Source organism: Salmo trutta, chromosome 1, assembly GCF_901001165.1.
Source record: "Salmo trutta chromosome 1, fSalTru1.1, whole genome shotgun sequence".
NCBI lineage: Eukaryota > Metazoa > Chordata > Actinopteri > Salmoniformes > Salmonidae > Salmo > Salmo trutta.
The window spans coordinates 37,598,117-37,621,838 of record NC_042957.1 but is presented as its reverse complement, the minus strand read 5'-3'; the positions used below and the strand labels follow the sequence as shown (position 1 = coordinate 37,621,838).

The following is a 23,722-nucleotide window of genomic DNA, read 5'->3' as shown; positions in this document are numbered from 1 at the left end:
TCTAGGTCCAAGATGCTTCTAAACAGCTTCTCCCCCAAAGGCATAAGACTCCTGACTATTTGCACCCCCATGCTGCTACTCTCTGTTATTATCTATGCATAGCCATTTAAACAACCCTACTTGCATGTACATAATTATCTCAATTACCTCGACACCGGTGCCCCCACACATTGACATAGTACCGGTACCCCCTGTACAATAGCGGGGCTATGTTTTTCACTGATGCTGTTTAATTATTAGTTTTCCTAATCTTTTACTTTTTTCTTAATTTTCATTTTTTTTTAGGTATTTTCTTAAAACTGCATCGTTGGTTAAGGGCTTGTAAGTAAGCATTTCACTGTAAGGTCCACACCTGTTATATTTGGCGCATGTGACAAATAACATTTGATTTTATGTTATTAACTATTACTACTATTACCAACTGCTGTCTATTTGGTTAGAAAGATGGTTCTATACAGAGGATAATTCTATACTGAATGGAGAGCCATCCTCCTATAGGTTCACTTCATCCCTTACCTAACATACATACAAGTAGGTTAGGTAAGGGATGAAGTGAACCTATAGGAGGATAGCTCTCCACGACAAGGGTTGGGCGTGAAATGACAGTAGGCTGTTTAATACTAAGCCATACTGACTGATGAGTGGCATGGATTGGTACAACTCGACTCAGTCCCACATAGTAAGTTATCATTTATTTAGCTAAATGATTATCCATAGTTGCCTCTTTTGATACAGCAACAGTCTTAAAATGGACTGTTACCTTGAATGCAGCATTAAGATGTTAAACTTTCCAACTCCAATTTAACTCTGACATTTCCTATTTTTACTCTCTCTCTCACTGCAGTTGTTCTCAGGAGACGGATCAGTGTGTGTAGAGAACATATATCTGACAAGGTTAGTCAGGCTTCTACTTCATCACCCTGGATCACTACACCTACGAGGCAGAGGACACCAATTTTGACCTGTGACCCCAAAACTCATCTTGTGCCTTACACAACTTAACAATTATGTATCCATTCACCTTCCTCAGTGGAGTCCTGACCTGGGGTATCAAACTCCAATATTTGTGAAATCAGAGCAAGGCTTCAACCGCAGAGGGACATCAGGGAAATGCTGTGTCTTTGTTTTTACTAAGAGGTGGCTTACGGAAAATAAACTTGACTCTGCTATTCATCCAGACGGCTTCTCCATATATCGATTGGATCGAGTGGTGGCTTCATTGCGAGCTCCTCTTTACTCCACCTGGAGTTCCTTATGCTTAAATGCCAACCCTACTATATGTCGAGGGAATTCACGTGTGTTATTATCACAGCTGCGTACATACCGCCACAAGCAAACCAAGGCGGCACTCAGCGAACTGTAAAGGATCATTAGCCTGCAAGAATCCTCTCACACGGAAGTAGTCTTTATTGTTGCGGATGACTTTCAATCAAACCAGTCTAAAACAAATGTTCCCAAAAAATCACCAACATCTATCCTGCCCCACAAGAGGATCCAGCATGCTTGACCATGTATACACAAACATTTATTCATATATATATATATATATATATATATATATATATATATATATATATATATATATATATATATATATATATATATATATATATATATATATATATATATATATATATATATATATATATAACCTTTATTTAACTTCTTTGGGAACGGGGGGCAGTATTGAGTAGCTTGGATGAATAAGGTGCCCAGAGTAAACTGCCTGCTACTCAGGCCCAGAAGCTAGAATATGCATATTATTAGTAGATTTATTAGATTTGGATAAAAAACACTATGAAGTTTCTAAAACTGTTTGAATGATGTCTGTGAGTATAACAGAACTCATATGGCAGGCAAAAACCTGAGAAAAAGTCAAGCAGGAACTGTGGAAATCTGAGGTTTGTAGTTTTTCATGTGATTGCCTATCCAATATACAGTGTAAATGGGGTCAGACTGCACTTCCTAAGGCTTCCACTAGATGTCAACAGTCTTTAGAACGTTGTTTCAGGCTTCTATTGTGAAAGGGGAGCGAATAAGAGCTGTTTGAACCAGTGGTCTGGCTTAAAGCCTTGAGTTGTTGATCGCGTGCGGCCGTGAGAGCAAGCTCCATTCCCTTTCCTTTCTATTGACAAAGAAATTGTCTGGTTGGAATATTATTGAAGATTTATGATAAAAACATCCTAAAGATTGATAATATACATCGTTTGACATGTTTCTACGAACTATAATGGAACTTATTTTACTTTTTGTCTGGACTTCGTCTGTGCGCACTTTGTGCATTTGGATTACTGGACTAAACGTGCAAACAAAAAGAAGGTATTTGGACATAAAGATGAACTTTATCGAACAAAACAAACATTTATTGTGGAACTGGGATTCCTGGGAGTGTATTCCGATGAAGATCATCAAAGGTAAGTGAATATTTATAACACTATTTCTGACTTTTGTTGACTCCACAACATGGCGGGTATCTGTATGGCTTGTTTTGGTGGCTGAGTTCTGTACTCAGATTATCGCATGGTGTGCTTTCACCGTAAAGCTTTTTTGAAATCTGACACAGCGGTTGCATTAAGGAGAAGTTTATCTATAATCCTATGCATAACCCTTGTATCTTTCATCAAAGTTTATGATGAGTATTTCTGTAAATTGATGTGGCTCTGCAAAACCACCGGATGGTTTTTAGAGGCAAAACATTACTGAGCATAACGCGCCAATGTAAACTGAGATTTTTGGATATAAATATGAACTTTATCAAACAAAACATACATGTATTGTGTAACATGAAGTCCTATGAGTGCCATCTGATGAAGATCATCAAAGGTTAGTGATTCATTTTATCTCTATTTCTGCTTTTTGTGACTCCTCTCTTTGGCTGGAAAATGGCTGTTTGTTTTTTTGTGACTAGGCGCTGACCTAACATAATCACAAGGTATGCTTTCGCCGTAAAGGCTTTTTGAAATCGGACAGTGTGGTTGGATTAACCAGATGTTTATCTTTAAAATGGCGTATAATACTTGTATGTTTGAGGAATTTTAATTATGAGATTTCTGTTGTTTTGAATTTGGCACCCTGCAATTTCACTGGCTGTTGTCGAGGTGAGCGTCCCACATATCGCGAGCGTCCCACATATCGCAGAGAAGTTAACTAGGCAAGTCAGTTAAGAATAAATTCTTATATTCAATGACGGCCTAGGAACAGTTCAGGGGCAGAACGACAGATTTTTACCATGTCAGCTCGGGGATTCGATCTTGCAACCTTTCGGTTACTAGTCCAATGCTCTAACCACTAGGCTACCTGCCGCCCCACCATGACGCGTATGAAGCCATCCCCCATCCCCACTTCGGCGAATCAGATCACACAACTGTTGAATCCCTTTGGATTGATGAGGAATTGAAAAATTGTTTGGTTGAGAGGGATGAGGCAAAAGGTATGGCAAATAAGTCTGGATCCAAACTGATTGGCAAATGTACTGAAAATTAAGAAATCATGTGACTAAGCTAAATAAAAAGAAACTATACTATGAAACAAAGATAAATTATATAAATAATGATAGTAAAAAGCTTTGGAGAACGTTAAATGACATTTTGGGGAAACAAGCCAAATCGGCTCCATCATTCATTGAATCAGATGGCTCATTTATCACAAAACCCACTGATATTGCCAACTACTTTAATGACTTTTTCATTGGCAAGATAAACAAACTTAGGGATGACATGCCAGCAACAAACGCTGACACAACACATCCATGTATATCTGACCAAATTATGAAAGACAAGAATTGTACTTTTGAATTCCGTAAAGTCAGTGTGGAAGAGGTGACAACATTATTGTTGTCTTTCAACAATGACAAGCCACCGGGGTCTGATAATCTGGATGGAAAATTACTGAGGATAATAGCGGATGATATTGCCACTCCTATTTGCCACATCTTCAATTTAAGCCTACTAGAAAGTGTGTGCCCTCAGGCCTGGAGGGAAGCTAAAGTCATTCTGCTACCCAAGAATAGTAAAGCCCCCTTTACTGGCTCAAATAGCCGACCAACCAGCCTGTTACCAACCCTTAGTGAACTTCTGGAAAGAAATGGTGTTTGACCAGATTCAATACTATTTCACAGTAAACAAATTGACAGACTTTCAGCACGCATATAGAGAAGGACACTCAACAAGCACGGCACCTAGACAAATGACTGATGATTGGCTGAGAGAAATTGATGGTAAAATGATTGAGGGCTGTCTTGTTCGACTTCAGTGCAGCTTTTGACATTATCGATCATAGTCTGCTGCTGGAAAAAAACGTACAGTGGTTCCTCCTTTAAAAGTGTGTCATACTGCGGCACACCTTGCGGGCTGCTGCAGCATTCTGTGGCACACATTGCGGGCTGCTGCAGCATTCTGTGGCACGTTATCTATTTGTCAGCCATTTTTTTTGTTAATGCAAGTTATTGCTAGTTTGACCACCAGAGGGCATCTTTGAGAAGCATTTGATAGTATTCCGTATTGGCATTACAAGATAATTTAAAACCTTTTTTGTAATAACATAGTATATGGGATTGATTAAGAAATGTAGCTTAATTAATTTGGTTAATACGATGGTATTTCTATTCAGAGAAATGAAAAACGAAACCCTCAGGGTTTCTGTTAGGATGGAATGGAAAATATGGCACTATACAATGTGACGGTTGGGAGTAGGCTACTGGATTGGAGGATTCTAAATTGTTTGCCTTCATTAGACAACTTTGTTCCAATATTTCTGTAAATCAGTGATATTTATTCCCATAGTAATTCGATATGGATCCATAACTAAATAAGCATCTGCATTTTGAAAGAGTATTTTTATCATTATTATATTGACGAAATGTGTTTTTGTTTATTAGGTTACTGTGCAGTCTACAATACATACTGTAGTAAACATACATACATATATATTACACAAATAAAGGGAACACTTAAACAACACATTGTAACTCCAAGTCAATCACACTTCTGTGAAATCAAACTGTCCACTTAGGAAGCAACACTGATTGACAATACATTTCACATGCTGTTGTGCAAATGGAATAGACAACAGGTGGAAATTATAGGCAATTAGCAAGACACCCCCAATAAAGGAGTGGTTCTGCAGGTGGGGACCACAGACCACTTCTCAGTTCCTATGCTTCCTGGCTGATGTTTTGGTCACTTTTGAATGCTGGCGGTGCGTTCACTCTAGTGGTAGCATGAGACGGAGTCTACAACCCACACAAGTGGCTCAGGTAGTGCAGCTCATCCAGGATGGCACATCAATGCGAGCTGTGGCAAGAAGGTTTGCTGTGTCTGTCAGCGTAGTGTCCAGAGCATGGAGGCGCTACCAGGAGACAGGCCAGGACATCAGGAGAGGTGGAGGAGGCCGTAGGAGGGCAACAACCCAGCAGCAGGACCGCTACCTCCGCCTTTGTGCAAGGAGGAGCAGGAGAAGCACTGCCAGAGCCCTGCATAATGACCTCCAGCAGGCCACAAATGTGCATGTGTCTGCTTAAACGGTCAGAAACAGACTCCATGAGGGTGGTATGAGGGCCCGACGTCCACAGGTGGGGGTTGTGCTTACAGCCCAACACCGTGTAGGACGTTTGGCATTTGCCAGAGAACACCAAGATTGGCAAATTCGCCACTGGCGCCCTGTGCTCTTCACAGATGAAAGCAGGTTCACACTGAGCACATGTGACAGACGTGACAGAGTCTGGAGACGCGGTGGAGAACGTTCTGCTGCCTGCAACATCCTCCAGCATGACCGGTTTGGCGGTGGGTCAGTCATGGTGTGGGGTGGCATTTCTTTGGGGGGCCGCACAGCCCTCCATGTGCTCGCCAGAGGTAGTCTGACTGCCATTAGGTACCGAGATGAGATCCTCAGACCGCTTGTGAGACCATATGCTGGTGCGGTTGGCCCTGGGTTCCTCCTAATGCAAGACAATGCTAGACCTCATGTGGCTGGAGTGTGTCAGCAGTTCCTGCAAGAGGAAGGCATTGATGCTATGGACTGGCCCGCCCGTTCCCCAGACCTGAATCCAATTGAGCACATCTGGGACATCATGTCTCGCTCCATCCACCAACACCACTTTGCACCACAGACTGTCCAGGAGTTGGCGGATGCTTTAGTCCAGGTCTGGGAGGAGACCCCTCAGGAGACCATCCTCCACCTCATCAGGAGCATGCCCAGGCGTTGTAGGGAGGTCATACAGGCACGTGGAGGCCACACACACTACTGAGCCTCATTTTGACTTGTTTTAAGGACATTACATCAAAGTTGGATCAGCCTGTAGTGAGGTTTTCCACTTTAATTTTGAGTGTGACTTCAAATCCAGACCTCCATGGGTTGATAAATTGGATTTCCATTGATTCTTTTTGTGTGATTTTGTTGTCAGCACATTCAACTATGTAAAGAAAAATGTATTTAATAAGATTATTTCTTTCATTCAGATCTAGGATGTGTTGTTTAAGTGTTCCCTTTATTTTTTTGAGCAGTATATATATATATATATATTTTACTGTAGTAAACATGGGAAAGTGCCTAATTCCTTACATAAGTGAGAGCAGGCCATGTCTGTACTACAGAATGCGGGGCACGCAGGAGACCGGTGTTATTTCATAGTTGTGATGTCTTCACTATTATGCTACAATGTAGAAAATAGTAAAAATAAAGAGAATTCCTGGAATGAGGAGGTGTGTCCAAACATTTGACTAGTACTTGTTTAATTAAATTGACTACTATTATGTTTTTTCTATTCCAAGAAAAACGAAAAACCCTCTGGGTTTCCATTACGATGGAACAGAAAATATGGTGCTGTACAACGTGACGGTCGGCAGTACAGTACTGGGCTATTTAGCTAAAGAAGCCCCGCAGGGCATGAGGAAGGAGTAGGCTGTCCTTGTAAATAAGAATTTGTTCTGAACTGCCTAGTTAACCTCTCTGGACTAGGTAGGACGTTTGCGTCCCACCCTAGTCAGAAGCCAGTGGAATCCCGTGGCGCGAAATACAAGTAACTCAAAAATGCTATAACTTCAATTTCTCAAACATATGACTATTTTACACCATTTTAAAAGACAAGACTCTCGTTAATCTAACCACACTGTCCGATTTCAAAAAGGCTTTACAACAAAAGCAAAACATTAGATTATGTCAGCAGAGTACCCAGCCAGAAATAATCAGACACCCATTTTTCAAGTTAGCATATAATGTCACAAAAACCAAAACCACAGCTAAATGCAGCACTAACCTTTGATGATCTTCATCAGATAACACTCCTAGGACATTATGTTACACAATACATGCATGTTTTGTTCAATCAAGTTCATAATTATATCAAAAACCAGCTTTTTACATTAGCATGTGACGTTCAGAACTAGCATTCCCACCGAACACTTCCGGTGAATTTACTAAATTACTCACGATAAACGTTCACAAAAAACATAATTATTTTAAGAATTATAGATACAGAACTCCTTTATGCAATCGCGGTGTCCGATTTTAAAATAGCTTTTCGGTGAAAGCACATTTTGCAATATTCTGAGTAGATAGCCCGGCCATCACAGGCTAGCTTTTTTTACACCCACCAAGTTTGGTACTCACCAAACTCAGATTTACTATAAGAAAAATTGGATTACCTTTGCTGTTCTTCGTCAGAATGCACTCCCAGGACTTCTACTTCAACAACAAATGTTGGTTTGGTTCCAAATAATCCATAGTTATATCCAAATAGCGGCGTTTTGTTCATGCGTTCAAGACACTATCCGAAGGGTGACGCGCCGGCGCATATCGTGACAAAAAATTGCAAAATATTCCATTACCGTACTTCGAAGCATGTCAAACGCTGTTTAAAATCAATTTTTTATGCGATTTTTCTCGTAAAATAGCGATAATATTCAGACCGGGAGAAGTTGTTTTCGTTCAAAGACTCAAAGAAGAAAATGGACTCTTCACGTGCACGCGCACGCCCATCTCATTGTTTTCAGATCGACCACTTACCAAATGCGCTACTGTTTTTCAGCCAGTAACTGCAGAGTCATCGTTCAACGTTCTGGCGCCTTCTGAGAGCCTATGGGAGCCTTAGAAAGTGTCACGTTACAGCAGAGATCCTCTGTTTTGGATAGAGATGACAAAGAAGGCCAAGAAATGGTCAGAGAGGGCACTTCCTGTTTGGAATATTCTCAGGTTTTGGCCTGCCATATGAGTTCTGTTATACTCACAGACACCATTCAAACAGTTTTAGAAACTTTAGGGTGTTTTCTATCCAAATCAAACAATTATATGCATATTCTAGTTACTGGGCAGTAGTAACCAGATTAAATCGGGTACGTTTTTTATCCGGCCATGCAAATACTGCCCCCTATCCCCAACAGGTTAAATAAAGGTTACACTAAGAGCATAACATTTTTGTACCCTAATTTTCTAATTCTTGTCTAACCAATACGAAAACGGAGATTAAGTGAAAATAAAAATCTCATTGATTTATCAGGACCAGTCCCCATGCTTGCCTCAGAGCAACGTGAAACGGTGCTAATATAGTTGTAGGCTTTTGCTTCTAATTTCAATATGCTCTTTAAATAAATAAGACCTACACCATTTTTAACAGCACATTACTCAACACTAGTGAGACTCATTTCACCTATGGTAGGCCTACAGTGTATCGCAAAATATTATTTTCAATGACGTTACTCTCCACCTATAATTGCATTTAGAGGATTGGAGGACTCTAAATGAATATCTAAGGGGAATTTTGTGTTATATATTCTCACAGATCCTAAGGGGCTTTTATATAATTCTTAATTAATTAATAATAAACGCTTTGATTAAAAAGTAACAATATTTCGGAGATTTCGTTTTCATTTAAACTAGAGTGAGCGAGAAAAAGGAAATTCTTGAACATGGGGTGAGACATTCTCACTCGCTTGTTTTGTACTGTTCTGTAGATTCGACCCAATGATTCGTCTGACAAACAAAGAATTGTGCATCCTGCAGGCCCAGATCACAGCTGGCGAGACATTCAATAATGTCATCTTCACAGACGAATCAATCGTGGCTCTTGAGCAATTTGCTCAAAATTGCTACAGAAAAAAGGAGATCAAGAAGATTAATGAAAGCATAAAGATGTTTTGAGTTAGAAATGCAACACTTTAGAGCACATTAGCATCGAATACATTGCAAGTTGAGGGATTTTCACAACAGTTTCCGGGCTATAAAAAATCTATGTCCTGCTAATAGGAAACATTTGCATGATGGGCTACATTCTTTTTTGTAACCACAATGTCACACATAATTTGTATCAACCTTTCCAATTACTTTTAGAGTTTAGGATTTACAAATGTGCGCTTTTAATTATTAGTTACATTGTTTTAGTTCGAACGTGCAGACTTTTTTCTTTTAATTATTGTTTTATGGAGGATGCTACATTTTTGACCAGTTGCAACTGTAAGTAGGCCTAATAAAAAAAATCCTACTTCTATTAGGCTGTTAAGCCTCATTGGCTACCTCAGCCAGTTATTAAGTTATTTTATATAGGTCTAGTCTCAGAAGAAATAGACTCCAATTAAGCCCTCTTGTTGTTTGTAAAGTCAATTTAAAATGAAGATTATTGTTGAAATGAATTGCTCGACTTGTGTTGCACACCATCTGTTGGTGTGCAACACTTGCATAACAAGTTAGCTATATTTTCAGCACCAGCCATTGTTTACCTATTGATTGGGCTGTGGTTGCTGCCAGTTGTTTTTTTAAATTGAACCTTTATTTAACAGGGCAAGTCAGGTAAGAACAAATTCTTATTTACAATGAAGGCCTACCCCGGCCAAACCCGGATGACGCTGGGCCAATTGTGCACCTCCCTATGGCACTCCCAATCACGGTCGGATGTTATACAGCCTGAATTCTAACCAGGGGCTGTAGTAAAGCCTCTTGCACCGAGATGCAGTGCCTTAGACCGCTGCACCACTCGGGAGCCATGACCGATATATAGATATGATTTTTTTTCTTCAGAACATGAACCATGTGTAGGTAGATACGTGTGTAGGTAGATGGGGAAAGATAGATACAAATGACTTTTTTCAAGTGGGGGGGGGGGTCACACCTAGCTCAGCTATTAGACAATTCTTTAGTAAAGGTTGAATAGTCTATTGATTAGCTAATAGCCCATCCTGCTACGTTTGTGAAAAACTAATAACACTTTTACCCCTTTCCACATGTTAAAGATTCCAATTGATAGTGTTTTTAGCCACAATCGGCCCCAACCACAATTAATACATTTGGGCACAGTCGATAGTGTGCTGGACTTCGGGCTAGAATGTTGAGGGTTCGAAATCTGCTCCCTGCTTGTTTCATTACATTATTATGCCGGTCTCAGAGTGAACAGCCTGGATTGTTCTCCCATCTCGTTCCTCGCGTCATTCAGCACGCTTGTGGGCGTGCTGGCAGGATGTACTGTTTTTATTCAGTATATATGAATTACAAATCAGCCTTTACTTAAATCATGTTTGTAGTCTATTGCATAGTTACAATGTGTAATCATTGATGTCCCAGGAGCAGGAGTGGTAAACACTGTTGAGGTGTATAATTGTAATACATACATGCAGACACCGCATCATTCACAGAATGGAGTTTGATACACCTGGTATTGGATATGACTGAAAAAAACTTTGCTAAATAGCAATTTTTGTAAATTAACTTCATGACAAAAAAATATGCACAATCATTTGTCTCTACATTAACTAACATATTCCTCTCAATTGTAAATGTTTTGCTTGACTCGTTATGACGATATAATTACTTAAATTAGCTTCCACCATAATGTTTTGTCAGCCATCTTTGCTGAAAAAAGTCACCAGGGACGGGTGGCTTGCGTCAAATTTGTCATTGGAACCACTCGATATGATTGGTCATATAAAAACCTTGGGACCCAAATGCATAATGAGTGCTCTAACACCTCCTTGTGGTGGTCTGGAGCAATGAAACCGTGATGCTGGGTACCTAAGTCCCGCGGTGTAAACTCGCAACTTTTAAAGGAGGAACCACAGTATGTATTATGGCTTTACACCCCCTGCTATAATGTGGATAAAGAGTTACTTGTCTAACAGAACACAGAGGGTGTTCTTTAATGGAAGCGCCTCAAACATATTTCAGGTAGAAGCAGGAATTCCCCAGGGTAGTTGTTTAGGCCCCTTGCTTTTTACAATCTTTACTAACGACATGCTACTTGCCAGCCAAACCCGCCGCCCATAGGACTTTCAATCACGGCTGGATGTGATGCAGCCTGGATTTGAACCAGGGACTGCAGTGATGCCTCTTGCACTGAGATGCAGTGCCTTACACCGCTGCGCCATGCGGGAGCCAACTTAAACCGCAGCAGTTATTTTGAATAATGAATAGTGTGGAAATTGAGCAAGTTGAGGTGACTAAACTGCTTCGAGTAACCCTGGATTTTAAACTGTCATGGTCAAAACATAATGATACAACAGTAGCTAAGATGGGGAGAAGTCTGTCCATAATAAAGCACTGCTCTGCCTTCTTAACAACACTATCAACAAGGCACCTGGACTACTGTTCAGTGTGGTCAGGTGCCACAAAGAGAGACTTGGGAAAATTGCAGTTGGCTCAGAACAGGGCAGCACGGCTAGCCCTTAAGTGGTCTATCAGAGGACCATCAGACTGAGGCTCGTGCACGAGGGGATCCCATGTTTTTATTTTCTCTCTCTTTGAATGTAAACACGCTTTCCCGGTCGGAATATTATCGCTTTTTTACGAGAAAAATGGCATAAAAATTGATTTTAAACAGCGGTTGACATGCTTCGAAGTACGGTAATGGAATATTTAGATTTTTTTTGTCACGAAACACGTCGGGCGCGTAACCCTTATTTACCCTTTCGGATAGTGTCTTGAACGCACGAACAAAACGCCGCTATTTGCATATAACTATGGATTATTTGGGACCAAACCAACATTTGTTATTGAAGTAGAAGTCCTGGGAGTGCATTCTGACGAAGAACAGCAAAGGTAATAACATTTTTCTTATAGTAAATCTGACTTTGGTAAGGGCTAAACTTGGTGGGTGTGTAAATAGATAACCGTGATGGCTGGGCTATCTACTTAGAATATTGCAAAATGTGCTTTCACCGAAAAGCTATTTTAAAATCGGACATAGCGAGTGCATAGAGGAGTTCTGTATCTATAATTCTTAAAATAATTGTTATGTTTTTTGTGAACGTTTATCGTGAGTAATTTAGTAAATTCACCGGAAGTTTGCGGGGGTATGCTAGTTCTGAACGTCACATGCTAATGTAAAAAGCTGGCATACCCCCCGCAAACCTCCGGTGAATTTACTAAATTACTCACGATAAACGTTCACAAAAAACATAACAATTATTTTAAGAATTATTGATACAGAACTCCTCTATACACTCGATATGTCCGATTTTAAAATAGCTTTTCGGTGAAAGCACATTTTACAATATTCTCAGTAGATAGCCCGGCATCACAGGGCTAGCTATTTAGACACCCACCAAGTTTAGCACTCACCAAAATCAGATTTACTATTAGAAAAGTTTGATTACCTTTGATGTTCTTCGTCAGAATGCACTCCCAGGACTTCTACTTCAATAACAAATGTAGGTTGTTCAGCTTTTTCCCGGGCTCTGAGGGCCCATGGAAGCCGTAGGAAGTGTCACGTAACAGCAGAGATCCTTTGTAATGGATAGAGAGAATCAAGAAGGGGAAGAAATGGTCAGACAGGGCACTTCCTGAACAGAATCTTCTCATGTTTTGGCCTGCCAAATAAGTTCTGTTATACTCACAGACACCATTCAAACAGTTTTAGAAACTTTGGAGTGTTTTCTATCCAAAGCTAATAATTATATGCATATTCTAGTTTCTGGGCAGGAGTAATAATCAGATTAAATCGGGTACGTTTTTTATCTAGCCGTGAAAATACTGCCCCCTATCCATAACAGGTTAAAATGGGCACTCATTTTTTTCAAAAATCGCTGTAGCGCCCCCTATCCTAGGCGACCGTCAAGAGGTTAATAAATACCCTAAATATTGGATGATGCCTTTATCTCAATTCACACACTTAACTATTCCCAGTCCTTCCTTCCTTTCTATGTTATCATTGTTATTCCCAACAATGGAGTGATTATATTTAGCTATATTAAATTATGGCCAGGACCTAGTGTATGATGAATGAACTTGTTAGATCACAGCCACATTATGCCCATACTCCACGTGAAGTAAAAAAATCTACTAGCCACTCAGATTTTTTAACAGCCAAAATATTTATTTTGCTAACATTACACCAACAAAACACATGAGCTTTCTTTGTAATGTTTCTGAATCAATACATGCAGTACTAGTAAGAAGTAATGTGGTATATTGTTTAACCAAAATATCACAAAAATGTTCAGGGGCAGGAGGTTACCATGTTAATGTGACTCGTCATGTTTCTGCCTGTAAGATTGAGTCTGACTAGTAGAAGCGTTGTCTTCTCTTCCCTCCCTAGCAGTTGAAACTCAAACATTGAAGAACAACCTAGCTTGTGAACAAAATAATGTAAAAAGCCAAGAACAAAGTCTTGCTTCAGTAGACTTTCGTTTCAAGTAAATTAGACCAACCTTTATGCCCTTCATGTACACACAGCCCCCAGCCAGGCAGTGTTGCAGTGCTAGGTGGATTAGGCTTCGTAGTTCTTTGACTTTATGCGATTAATTTACCAGCTATGAAACAAAATGGCAGAAATTCTTTGAAAACAGTTACTGCAGCATTCATTTTACTATAAATGTGATCCTACTTGACTATTTTCACTTGCACCATGGAGCCCTGACCACCCACCAATGCCAAAACCTACCCGCATTTGGCAGGTGATAATTTTAGGCCCTGCATGTTCATTGTAGGCCCTGCAGATGAACATTTCTGGCTAAGAAGTAATTAGCTAGCTAGCTAACTTTAGCAAGTAGATTCTACGCAGCTCAAAGTTCAGTATAGCTATTTAATTGCTTATGTATCAAGTTGAAGCTGGGTTACCCAAGTCGTTTGGTGCTTACTTTTTAAGCCGGGTAGCAAGCTAAACAGACGGCTCTGAAGTGGATCCAATCGATGTAATGCATCTAAGAAGAATGGCTAAAGGCAAGTATTTGTTAGTTTGTCCATCACTCCAGTGTAAGTGGCCAATCTAAAGTTTCTAGACACCCGCCTCTAAGCCCACCTCCCCACCAGCCTGAAATCCAATCGAGAAAAAAAAGAGAGATTGAAACCCAAAAGGTGCCAAGATTTGTAAGAGAGCAAATTGAGAGTGAAAACTTGACAAAGACGTGACTATTGAGGCTGTCAAATGTATTTTTTTGAACACACTAAGGTTAACAACTAATGTAGCTAGCAGGCTAAAAATGCAACCCAACACTTACCGACCAGGTCATTTCGGTGTCACTCTTCCACTTTTCAAAATTAAATCCAATGTTTATCCGGTTTCTGGATTGGTCATGAGCAGTCTTTTTCTTGCTTCTTTTTCTCTTTTGGGGTCGAGTTCATTCAGATCCAAGAACCCGAGAATGACGTTTGTTTCTGTCGACATTTTCTGAAAATGTTGTCACTGCTTCCAGGACAGTTTATCTGCAAACAAGTTAGCTAGCTTGTGGGCTTTATCTGCTCTGTGTTTGTTTCTGGCAGCTGTAGCTTGCAAGTGACTTCCCTTTTCTCACCAACTCTGGAGCCATGGCAGCAGGGTTGTTAGCACAAAGACACACCTTGCCCAGAGGCCATCCCACAGCCGCTCAGGGCTCAACCTCCTTGTTTTCGTTCAAAGTGAAAACACAACACAAGTGGGGCGCCATGCGGGTACCCACGACCTGCGGATTCAGTCTTTTAGTCCACAAAATTATGCTAAACATTGGATGTTGTAATAGTATTTTTTTTTTACTATGCATGATGTGGCACATAATTATACCACAAAAAGGTCAACAAAAAAGAACACTGTTGCGATAAGATCACCCTAAAGAGAATACTTGTCCCACACATGCAGGTGCACACACAAAAACATAGGGCTACATTATCAAATTGACAGATAAAAAAAAAAAATGTATCTAGCCTAATTCTATAAAAAATGTTTTTACATTTTTGTCATTTAGCAGACACTTTTATCCAGAGTCACTTACATTTAGTGCATTCAACTGCATATCACAGCCATAGTAAGCAACATTTTTCCTCAATAAGCAGCTACCAGCAAAGTTAGTGCTATTAAGAAAAGACAAGTGTGAGTGTTAGTTCGCTATAATATACAATACAGCCAGCCTGTCTTGAACTAGCGTGGAGGCAGGGAGCTTAGAAAGATCCCAGCTAACAATTCTAAGGAGAGAACGTTTTTGTTATGTTACCCTTAATGTTCCCCTAATGTTTGTGTCCAGTTTTCCATTAGTTAGAATGATACCCTAACTTCTTAAGCTAAAACCTTCTGAGAACCTTTTTAGCATGAGTCGGTGTTAGAGTTAGGAAAACTTCCCATTAATGTCAAACAGAACATACCCAGAACATGTTTACCATGTTCTCAGAGTATACACTATTAATGTTCTAGACATTTCATAGGACCTTGCAAAAACATTCATGTGTCCATTTTTGTTATTACCTAATTGATAGTTACGACCTTGTCTCATTGATGCAACTCTCCAACCGGCTTGGGAGAGGTGTCTTCCGAAACATGATCGGCCAAGCTACACTGTTTCTTAAATACACTGCATGCTTAACCCAGAAGTCACTCATACCAATGTGTCGGACAATTAGACTGACGACACCTTGCAGGCACCTGGCCCACCAAAAGGAGTTGTTAAAGCACAATGAGCCAAGGAAAGCCCCCTGGCCAAACCCTCCCTTAACCCGGACAGCGTTGGGCCATTGTGCACCGCCTTAATAGGCTCCTGGTCACAACCCCAGGCTGTAGTGGCGCCTCAGCACTGCTTGGCAGTGCCTTAGACTGCTGCGCCACTTGGGAGGACAGGATATTATTACATCAATGTCCCACCAAACATACACAGAACAGGGTTTTCATGTTCTCAGAACATAAGATATTAATGTCCTACACACGTTTCATGGGAACGTTGCAGTAAGATTTCTATGTATCAGATGTCAGGGCGTCACCTGATGCTCCCAAAGAAAGCTCTGATTGGTGAATCACTGATCCATTTCAGCTCTTTGTCTGTGGGCAAGGTTAGGGATACTTACACAAACAGTGGTTTTAACATACTGTACAGTGTTTTCAACCTACATATTTGACACACTGATTACATTGTTCATTTATACAGGAGTTATTATTCAACAGTCCTCATCTGGGATTTGAACTCACAACCTCCTGGTTCAGGATATGCCAATGTTCCTGCTACGCCACCATGTCCGTGTATTGGTTCATCAGAATTTCCTCATAATTGATTTGATTTACTTATTTCAGCAATGTAAGGGCTTTCAGTATAGTTGTCTAATGTTGGTAGGGCATGTTAACCTGCTTTAAAGCACTCCTGAATCACTATGATCACTAAAAGTTTTTCTTGAGTGTACTTTTAACAGAGCTGAGATTTATTTGCAATCACCCTATTGTTTACAGCCTTCCACCTATCAAGTTGTTTCAAATCTACACAAGTGCCTAGGGAGGAAGGGGTAGGGTTTATTCTGGACAGGAAAGGGCCAAACTATACTGGCCCAATAACCACATGCCCTAGAGATATTCCTTATTGGGACAGTGGTTAGGGAGTTCATCATTGCTGCTGGTGGCAACAGTCAAGACACGCTAGGACAGTCCCCCTAGACTGATATTCTTAGCAAAACATGTTAATGGAATTACTTGGCAACAGTTACAACACACCTATCTGATCTAATTAAAATGAGTTTCTCATTGAAATATAGGAATTTGTAGGATTTCCCCTTGAGCACAAATTATGACCACATTTACGCTACCTCATAAATTATCAGTATTTATTAATTCTACATAGCTGAGCATCTCAAATAGAACTTTTGAAATAAGCTGTAACTGTTCCCAAATAATGATATTAACATATTTTGCTAAGAATGTGAGAGTAGGGTGATTCCCTGCAGGGGTGGGCAATTCCAGTCCTCGAGGGCCTGATTGGCGTCACAGTTTTTAACCAGCCCCAGCTAACACACCTGACTCCAATAATCACCTAATCATGATCTTTAGTTTAGAATGCAATCTGATTAATCAGCTGTGTTTGTTAGGGATGGAGAAAAAGTGTGACACCAATCAGGCCCTCGAGGACTGGAGTTGCCCACCCCTGCGGCCTAGTGGGTCTCGAACCCAAGCCACCAGCACCAATGACTAACGCCATAATCACTGTCTCAATAAGGGGCATCTCCAGGGCATGTGCTTATTGGGCCAGTATAGTTATGCTCTGTCCAGAAAAATACCCTAGGCACGTAAACTCAGGAAAAAAAAGAAACGTCCCTTTTTCAGGACCCTGTCTTTCAAAGATAATTTGTAAAAATCCAAATAACTTCACAGATCTTCATTGTAAAGGTTTAAACACTGTTTCCCATGCTTGTTCAATGAAATAAAAAATTCATGAACATGCACCTGTGGAACGGTCGTTAAGACACTAACAGCATTAGACGTTAGGCAATTAAGGTCACAGTTATGAAAACTTAGGACACTAAAGAGGTCTTTCTACTGACTCTGAAAAACACCAAAAGAAAGATGCCCAGGGTCCCTGCTCATCTGCGTGAACGTGCCTTAGGTATGCTGTAAGGAGGCATGAGGACTGCAGATGTGGCCAGGGCAATAAATTGCAATGTCCGTACTGTGAGACGCCTAAGACAGAGCTACAGGGAGACAGGGCGGACAGCTGATCATCCTCGCAGTAGCAGAACACGTGTAATAACACCTGCACAGGATCGGTATATCCAAACATCACACCTGCGGGACAGATACAGGATGGCAACAACAACTGCCCGAGTTACACCAGGAACGCACAATGCCTCAAATCAGTGCTCCTGACTGTCCTCACCAGACATTTACCGGCAACAACGGGCACAAACCCACCGTTGCTGGACCAGACAGGACTGGCAAAAAGTGCTCTTCACTGACGAGTCACGGTTTTGTCGAAGGAATGAGCGTTACACTGAGGCCTGTACTCTGGAGCGGGATCAACTTGGAGGTGGAGGATCCGTCATGGTCTGGGGCGGTGTGTCACAGCATCATCGGACTGAGCTTGTTGTCATTGCAGGCAATCTCAACGCTGTGCATTACAGGTAAGACATCCTCCTCCCTCATGTGGTACCCTTCCTGCAGGCTCATCCTGACATGACCCTCCAGCATGACATTGCCACCAGCCATACTGCTCATTCTGTGCGTGATTTCCTGCAAGACAGGAATGTCAGTGTTGTGCCATGGCCAGCGAAAAGCCCGGATCTTATTCCCATTGAGCACCTGGTTATTCTTTAAAAGTGCCTTCCTCACCATCTTAAATAAGCATGCCCCATTCAAAAAATGTAGAACCAGGAACAGATATAGCCCTTGGTTCACTCCAGACCTGACTGCCGTTGATCAGCACAAACACATCCTGTGGCGTACTGCATTAGCAACAAATAGCCCCCACGATATGCACATTTTCAGGAAAGTTAGGAACCAATATACACAAGCAGTTAGGAAAGCTACGGCTAGCCTTTTCAAACAGAAATTTGCATCCTGCAGCACAAACTCCAAAAAGTTCTGGGACACTGTAAAGTTACACGGCCGGATAAAAAACGTACCCGATTTAATCTGGTTACTACTCCTGCCCAGTAACTAGAATATGCATATGATTATTGGCTTTGGATAGAAAACACCCTAAAGTTTCTAAAACTGTTTGAATGGTGTCTGTGAGTATAACAGAACTCATATGGCAGGCAAAAACCTGAGAAGATTTCATGCAGGAAGTGGCCTGTCTGACAAGGTGTTGTTGTTCTTGCCTCTGTTTATTGAAGACTAAGGATCTTAGCTGTAACGTGACACTTCCTACGGCTCCCATAGGCTCTCAGAGCCCGGGAAAAAGCTGAACGATATCGAGGCTGCCTCTGGCTGAAACACAAGTGGCCGATCAGAGGACAAAGGGCTTAGGCGCGTGCCCGAGTCGACACCATGCTTTATTTTCTTTCGTCTGTTTACCTAATTGCAGATTCCCGGTCGGAATATTATCGCTTTTTTACAAGAAAAATGGCATAAAAATTGATTTTAAACAGCGGTTGACATGCTTCGAAGTACAGTAATGAAATATTTAGAAATCTTTTGTCACAAAATGAGCCGTGCGCGTGACCCTTATTTACCATTCGGATAGTGTCTTGAACGCTCGAACAAAACGCCGCTGTTGGAACATAACTATGGATTATTTGGGACCAAACCAACATTTGTTATTGAAGTAGAAGTCCTGGGAGTGCATTCTGACGAAGAACACCAAAGGTAATCAAACTTTTCTAATAGTAAATCAGAGTTTGGTGAAGGCTAAACTTGCTGGGTGTCTAAATAGCTAGCCCTGTGATGCCGGGCTATCTACTTTGAATATTGCAAAATGTGCTTTCACCGAAAAGCTATTTTAAAATCGGACATATCGAGTGCATGGAGGAGTTCTGTATCTATAATTCTTAAAATAATTGTTATGCTTTTTGTGAACGTTTATCGTGAGTAATTTAGTAAATTGTTAGTAAATTTGCCGGAAGTTTGCGGGGGGTATGCTAGTTCTGAACGTCACATGCTAATGTGAAAAGCTGGTTTTTGATATAAATATGAACTTGATTGAACAAAACATGCATGTATTGTATAACATAATGTCCTAGGTGTGTCATCTGATGAAGATCATCAAATGTTAGTGCTGCATTTAGCTGTCTTCTGGGTTTTTGTGACATTATATGCTTGCTTGAAAAATGGGTGTCTGATTATTTCTGGCTGGGTACTCTGCTGACATAATCTAATGGTTTGTTTTCGTTGTAAAGCCTTTTTGAAATCGGACAGTGTGGTTAGATTAACGAGAGTCTTGTCTTTAAAATGCTGTAAAATAGTCATATGTTTGAGAAATTGAAGTAATAGCATTTCTAAGGTATTTGAATATCGTGCCACAGGATTCAACTGGCTGTTACGTAGGTGGAACGATTTGGTGCCACCTACCCTAGAGGTTAACAATCTGATGGCCTTTAGCTTTGATGCACCTGTCCTGACCTCGCATTCTGGATGGAAGCGAGGTTTACAGGTACTTGTGTAACTTATTTCTTCTTATTATTTTTTAAACTGCATTGTTGGTTATGGGCTTGTAAGTAAGCATTTCACTGTAAGCATTTCACTGTTGTATTGGCTCGGAAACAGCAACAAGGTGTAATTAAACTCTTTGGGGGTTCAATTACACCTGACAACTGATACACAGAAATGTTCCCATGAAACATGTCTAGAACATTGATATTTTGTATTCTGAGAACATGTTTGGTGGGACACTGATGGGACACTGATGGACTGGACACATGAATGTTCTTGCAACGTTCCCATAAAACGTGTCTAGAACATTAATATCTTAAATTCTGATAAAATGGTAACCACATTCTGGGTAAATTCTATTAGACATGAAGGGAATATTCTCTTGGAAATATTCCTTGCACATCATGGGCACATTCCTGTCAAAACATTAGTTAATGACCTAATGACATTCTTAAGGAACCATCTCTACAGTTGTGGGGGCGTTTTTGTTAGCTGGGGTGGACCTGCAACCAGAGGGTACAATAGGGACAAATCTGCCGTGATTCGGTTATTCTAGCAAGGCCCTTAATCCCTAAACTCCAGGCGTGCTACACCGTGGCAGACTCTGGCATCCAGCCGCTCAGTGTGTGTGTGTTCCTCGGGAAGCAAAAAGGACCGATTTCTATATAGCTTATCATTTTGATATGATATGCAGCCAGTCAATGACATCTTCTACAGTGTTGACATAGAGCAGTTCTGTCTGCAATAACTAAGCATTTGTAGCCTTTATTATTTTAAACCTTAGCTGACTAAAATCCACTCCATAGTGAAGGAAGTTGAGTTCATCAGAAATGTCTTTCAGCTATTCAAGCCTAAATCTATAACAGTCTAGAATACATTTGAACGTAGTTGACCACAATGAACTATCATCAATGGTCTACTTTGAGAATGTGCAGTCAGTAAAGTGATACCCTCATATTTATGGTTCAAAACAGTCGTTTCTTTGTCAGGACTCCTCGACGGCTCAAATTGAGAGGTTTTACATCCCACCCACGCATTTTCATTGGCCTATTTTGGAGACTGTCGCGCGCACATCATATCTGTCAATCATACCGCAATAAAACCAATAATCAACTAGACAGATTTACAATTATCCCGATCGGAGCAACAGAGTGGTACTTCTTGAAAATATCGGGGGACCAAACAAAGTGAGACCAAAATGGAGAGCTCCACGGCAGTGTTGTCGGAAATGTCACGCAAGCACGCACTGCCACCCCCGCGCTGCTTCCCGCATTCACGCTATGTGGAAAAAAGGCACAAGGTTTTTCCAAACGCAGGAATGTTTACCCTGTGAAAAACACTGAATAAATACTCACTGAAAATAAAGGTGGACGACTGTGGATGTAGTAAAACTCAAGTTGGGTTGTACTGTCCAGAAGTTCCACCTGAACCGCTTTTATCCAAGCATAAAGTTGTGACGAGAATAATCGCGAGGGCGAAGCCCCTTCTGCAGCACGGATGAAAGAACTTCCGCACAGCCGCTGTTTGAGCTCGTTCACCGCACTGAGCCTGGTCGAGCCCCACTCACGCAAATTCAACCCTCCCGATACTTGGTGCACAGTGGAGTAACAAGGCAGTTAACATTACTCAGTTGAATGCTTGCAGTTAAATTTGACGAACATAGAACATGTGATACTGGCACAGTTATTATATTATACATGTAGGCCTGTACAATTGAATTAGGCATATCTTCCACAGCATTCATTTGATTAATAGCCCATGTGTATTGCCTTTCGTCTCCACATGCACAGGCATTTACTAGAATGACCACCGATGATGTTTAGGGTACATTTCAGCATTAACTCAAATTAGAATAAACATTGAAGTCTCCGAGGCATGCGTTTATTAGAACTTTGCTGCGCCCATTGGCTGAGCATGGCATGTACATTTTATGATCTATTTGAAAGTTTTCTCTGCTGAAAAGTTTGTTAACCAGCATCAGATTTTTTTAGGATAGCGTAAAACACACTGTATGTACAAAACAATATGTGCGTTCGCTACACACAGGTGATTTTTACACATTTTATGACCTGACAGAAAATGTACATGGGACACACTCTTTTCACGCATTCTGCCCGGTGGGCAGTCCCATACGTGGGCGTCAGTTTCAAAGTGCAACAACTGTTCCAATGGCATGGGACTGTCCGATGCACGTCAACGTTCTACCGAGGCTGGGTCCAGTTGTTTTAGCTAACATTCCACTCCTTGCCACTCTGGTCATTTCCCATGTCTTGGTCAAATGCCCTGGAGTAGCCTACAAGGAGTGGAATGAACGTGCTGAACTGAGACCATAACCAGGCAACTCCACCTGGGATCTAATTCATACATTAGGCTATGATGGGTTTATACTTTATAGTTTACTTAAGCAATAATACATGAGAGGCCATGTGTTATGACATTTTTATCATGGCTGTGATATGGTCATAGCCTCCAGTGTGTTATTGCTTTTATACAACGGGTTAACAGCATTAAAAATCAAGATTATTTTCCAAACGATCAGTTTTTAAACAAAACATGATGCTACAGTACATTCACTAACACTGGTTGTCAAGTGACATTTTAGGCATTCTCTGATCATTACTTATTTTGTGTGTATTAGGATATAGCATCAAGTACTAGGATTAGGATATACAGTGTCTGAGTGGCTCATAGTGTTATTGTAAGAGTATCGTTCCATAGTTTAGTAATTCCATACCCAGCATTTGGAATTCAGCTTATGTCCTCCCACTGCTAAAGGGTGGAGATCCCTCAGATGCTAATAACTATCGTCCTATCTCCAAACTCCCTATCCTGGCCAAAGTCTATGAATCCCTAGTGAACTCCCTATCCTGGCCAAAGTGTATGAATCCCTAGTAAACTCACTATCCTGGCCAAGGTCTATGAATCCGTAGTGAACTCACAGTTAAAAAGCTTCTTAATTGAAAAGAACATACTGAGCAGGGTTCTGTCTGGCTTTAGATCAGGGCACAGCACCACAACTGCAGCTATGGCAGTGGCAAATGATATCATTAATGCACTAGATAAAAGCAACCTTGTGCTGCTCTGTTTGTGGATTTATTAAAGGCCTTTGATTCAGTTGACCATGAATTGTTGCTAGCTTGACTCAGTAACATTGGTCTCAGTGAAGGGGCAGTAAATTAGTTCAGGAACTATCTTTCTGACAGAACACAATGTGTATATACTGACAATCACACATCTAGCTTTCTTGAGATTAATAAAGGTGTGCCCAAGGGTTCCATTTTAGCTCCTGTGTTGTTCTCAATGTTTATTAATGATTTGGGAAATGGGATGCAACCAGCAAAGTTACATCTATATGCAGATGATACAGTTATATATTCATGTGCTCCTTCTCTGGTTCAGGCTGTTGAAGAACTCCAGACTGATTTTCAGTCACTGCAAGCCTCCCTTTATGGTCTCAAACTGGTCTTGAATATACAAGAAACTAAATTCATGACCTTT

At 40.8% G+C, this 23,722-nt stretch overlaps 1 protein-coding gene across 7 annotated transcripts in view; it reads right to left on the bottom strand.

Annotated features, from left to right (window-relative positions):
- LOC115195481 (zinc finger and BTB domain-containing protein 1-like) overlaps nt 1-23,722 on the bottom strand; it is a 53,730-nt gene that overhangs the window by 19,947 nt on the left and 10,061 nt on the right. The window contains exons 1-2 of one of the 7 annotated variants that reach the window (XR_003878707.1): nt 21,580-21,996; nt 12,668-12,701 (exon numbers count right to left, since the gene is read on the bottom strand). The exons of 1 other annotated variant lie outside the window; for it this stretch is intronic. The gene's annotated coding sequence lies outside the window, so the exon portion shown is untranslated. Of the gene's footprint in view, nt 1-7,640; nt 7,661-12,572; nt 12,594-12,667; nt 12,702-14,414; nt 15,823-21,579; nt 21,997-23,722 lie in introns of those variants that run through there. 5 more of the 7 variants (XR_003878706.1, XM_029755369.1, XM_029755378.1 and 2 more) reach the window with 5 other exon arrangements.